This window comes from Morone saxatilis, unplaced genomic scaffold (genome assembly GCF_004916995.1).
Source record: "Morone saxatilis isolate NCDOM2014 unplaced genomic scaffold, NCSU_SB_2.0 Contig19, whole genome shotgun sequence".
NCBI lineage: Eukaryota > Metazoa > Chordata > Actinopteri > Moronidae > Morone > Morone saxatilis.
This window is the reverse complement of record NW_023339751.1, coordinates 2,558,912-2,563,328: the sequence shown is the minus strand read 5'-3', so window position 1 is coordinate 2,563,328 and position 4,417 is coordinate 2,558,912.

Below are 4,417 nucleotides of genomic sequence, written 5' to 3'. Positions count from 1 at the left end.
GTTTTCTGAGGTTTAGGCAGCTATAATTGGTCAGGGAAAGGTCATGGCAAACACTTTGAATGTTAGTTGTCAATCCACCTGTCTGTTTCACTGACTTCACCATGCTAATTCAATGGCTGACTGCTGTCTGTTTCTTGTCCTTAATCCATCATTTTATGAAGGGGAAACAAATTGCGCCCTTTTTGTTTGCAAAGTATGGGCATTATCTGTATTTAAAGGCATGATTTCCCTGACTGACACCACAGCACACTACTGTCTCATTGAAGAGCATCTACAGTATTTTTTGATTTTTCAGGGGAATGGGGAGAATTTCTAATTTAGACACTTGCCAGCATTTCCCAAGCCTGCCTAATTTTTTAGCTACTGCTGTCCAAAACTGCTTCTTTCAAGATAGAAAGGAGAATATCTAGTGCTACTGGAAAGTGTGTACCACTGTCAATAGCTCCAGTGGCCTGTGGTTATGACCATGGGACATTATTTAGTAGCTCAAATGTTGGAGAAAACAGCTTACATACAACATAATAGTGTTGTAGTGATCATATCGCAGGAATGGTGCATTGTCCGTTTGCACTGAAGAGCTGACATTAAGCTGGTTTTGACTAGATGTATTTCAATAATCACACTTTGCACTTTAAGGCACAGCACAAAGATTCAAAAGGATCAGCCGTTTCAAAAGGATTAGGAATTACGGATTTGTTCCAAATTTATTCCAAATGTTAGTCATTTATATTTTAGTTTCCACTTTCATGTTAACTTAGAGCCAGAACTTGAAGGTCAGGTTCACGTTTGCACAGAACTTTTTCCTCAGAGGTTAACCACCTTCCCGCTGTCTCCATCTCTGCCCAGTCTTTGATCTAGTTCCCTCTTGTGGAAGCCAGCTTGTCACACCTCAGTGACCATCACGTAAATGAGGATTTATTGCCTGCGCTGTCTGTCCAGCCCTCTGTATGACTGCTTTTTGTTTGGCAGGTGTTTTGAAGTGCCATTGCCAAGTTCGACCTTGTTCTTTACTCAAGAAGAGTCAAAAGAGCAAATCCAATTAGTTTCGGTCCAAACATACATTTTTACCAAAATACTTTCCATGATTTTCTCTAAACGTGGCATCATTCACTCTGCAGCAGCGTTGACTTGTTGGTTGGTTGTGCATGAACACCTACAAGCTGACATGGTGCATTTGACAATGATTCAAACCCCAAACAAATCTGAAGCTAGCAGTACTAAAGAATCTACCTATCACCATAGGTTACAACATTATATTACTGTGTCATATATGGTTTTGCTGTACTGATGTGTTCAACCTTGTTCTGTTGACAGACAACACAATCCTATCTCATCTCACTCCTCTATTACGTGTTTACCAGACTTCCACCGGGGCAGTGACCTGTGGAATTGGCTAGTCTCACCGAAGGCTTCAGATTGAATGGGAGTGCAAGCCCATGGGGGAAAGTCATAAGAAGCCCTGGTAACTGAAAAACAGTCTTAGAATGAACTAGTTACAGGTCCTTCAGCAGTCTATTACTGTGTTGAAGTGAAAATGGGAGAAACCTTTACACACTTTTTTCCTGATTAGCTGGTGGTGCTTTGAACCAATGGAAAACTGTACTGAAAAGTAAAAGATACCAGCAGTTCTTTTTCAGATAAAATTAGTATTTGATTACTTTATTATTGTAACTTACACATGCAGCACACTTATAAATAATTCAATTTCCCTGAATGTACATTTGCTGATATTGTGTTGGAGTTTATCTGAATTCATGTTTCATAGGTATGTTTTCTTTAGTGTATAATCACCTGATTAGAATCGGTGTGTTTTTGTTGCCTTAGAATGAGCTGTTTTTATCTATGAAGGTTGCGGGTCACCTTGTGTGGAGGTCGTTGGTTTTTTTTTGTGGGTTTCATGGCCACCATAGTTTCTCTTTCACACTTGGAAAGGGAGGGTGAAGCAAGTGATTGCAGTCTGAAACTACACCACTAGATGTCACTAAATCTGATTAGATGCATCATTTATATATCTTTACATAACTGTCCATCATAAAAATGTAAACCGCCATTAATACTCATACATACATATTTACAAATATATCCATATACTTACATACAACCAGGCATACATTTTAAAATGCCATAAACCATCATCTGTCTGACCAGCTGAATGTTCCCTCTTGTTCTGAAGTTGGGTGGTGGGGTTTCACCCTCTCCAGCAGTGCATTCTAGCTTTTATTACACACCACCAGATGAACAATGCTGTACTCCAGACATGGCTGTAGTATAGATGGTGATAAGGTCCTCGTAAGGTAGGCTGTGTCTTGCTAGAACAGTCAGTTAGTGGAAAGTGGAAATTTTGAGAATTTCTCACTCCCTGTTCAATATGACCCCGCTGTGATCAGGGTCCAGGTGAAAGCCTAGGCACTAAGTGGTAGTCACAATCAGGATTTCCTATCCCCTGAGAAACAGAGCACCTGGGTTTCTATTGAAGTTCCATCAGTGTCACTATGAATGTTGGTTAAAGGAGAGGTAGATGCATGCATTGGTTAAAGGAGAGGTAGATGCATGGAAAGTCTAGGACGAGCTCCATGTCGGCCAGATGTTGCAGGAGCTGGGTATGGTCCACCCTATCAAAGACCTTGGACAACCTTACCATTGTTTGCTGTTTCAAGTCTGCAGCCGTTAACTGCTCCTGTGTGGCTGTTACAGGAGCAGTTATGGTGCCAGACCTAGGGAGGTAGGTATGCTGGTTCTTACATTCAGATATCACTGCTGACATCACTTTATTCATGATGAATCTTTCCTCTATTTTTCTCCCAGCATGACATTAATCAGATGGGCCTCCAGCACTAGGAGTACTGAGGTTTGGAGTTGTGGGTATGGGGCACACATTTGAAGTATTTCATGTAGCTGGAACTGCTCCATGCAATGTGGGCCGGATCTTCAGCATGGTCCTTCAGCAGTGATCATCTTTCATTTGTTCCTTGAGTCATGGCTTCTCAAGTGAACTTGTTTTACTCATCTTTAAGGGCATACATATATCTAGGGCTGTTTGTATGGTTTAAAATTTTAAAAAAAAGAAAGCACTGCAGCAGATTGACAGTGGACTATCTCATCAACACCCTGGATATGATCAGACTGATCTCCCCTCAAATGTGTCTGGTACATCAGCAAATTAAGATGTTGAAAAACTTCCATCCAGACATGAAGCAGGTGGTTAAAGAAACAGACTCATCTGGAATATTTGAGTGAGCCCAGGTTTCAGTAATCCAGTCTGCTTTTCCACTCAGCATCTCCTTTCATACTCTCCTGCTCTCTTGTCCCAGGGTTTTCACACCTGGTGAATACATGGGACAACATTTCCACTCTGCGATATGAAGATTGCTTTATGAGGTTCCTCTGTTTCCCTAGTGGACAGGAGACAAAACTGACCTCACAGGCCTTGTTTATTTCACTTCCCATGCTCCAGATCACCTGCAGTGTGCAGAAACACACTCCAGCTCTGAAGCTTTTGTGTTGGTGTGTGTGAGCGCAGTTGGGATAACACCCTGTGACTTATTTAGGCCGAGTTTGGTCCTGTGTACTACACTCTGGTCCTCTAGCTGATGATGTAGTGCAATATATAAAACAGTTTGAAGACTTGGCACTGAATTGTATTACTAAAGCTTTCTAAATCTACTGTTGGACACACTGACAATACTATATGTAATATATAATATTGTACTACACACACACACACCTTGCTTTAGAGAATTGTGTATTCAAGGAGCATAGATGGTGTATTTAAAGTTTTCTCACAACCCTGTCTGGTTATCAGAAGCTGAATAAAAAATAAAAAGGGATTTTGTGTACTGGGATTTCAAAGTGTTATATGCAGTAACTACCAAACAAACATTTCAGCCTCCGCTCTGAACAAAATTCCAATACCATCCACATCAGACATTTGAGATCACATACCCACTTTGAACATCTACCTTGGTATACTGTACCTGGAGTGTGTCTCAAATGTTGATAGTCAAGGTTCTACAGCATTTTCTGTTGCAAAGAAACACCTGCACACTCCCTAATCTGCGATCAGGCAAGATCGTCATCAGGCAAATGGTTTGTGACAATGAGAAGCCGTCTTAAACAGTGAGTGGCTGTAAGTCTGCAACCAATCACATTCCCCACATGCAATAGGAAGGTATAAATGCCAAACATCAATTTACTATATAGTCCCCAGTAACATACATAGAAAAGTAAAACACTCTGTGTAGTAATGCATTGTAGGGCACCATGGCCATAATTACCGAACAGTATATACAGTATATAAAAACAAAGCTCAACCTTAAATGCAACAGTATTGCAGCAGTAATATTAATCCCAAAACATTACATGTCTTTTTTTTTTTGGTGGTAGGAAGTAATTTAATACATTTCAGTCAGACAACTCA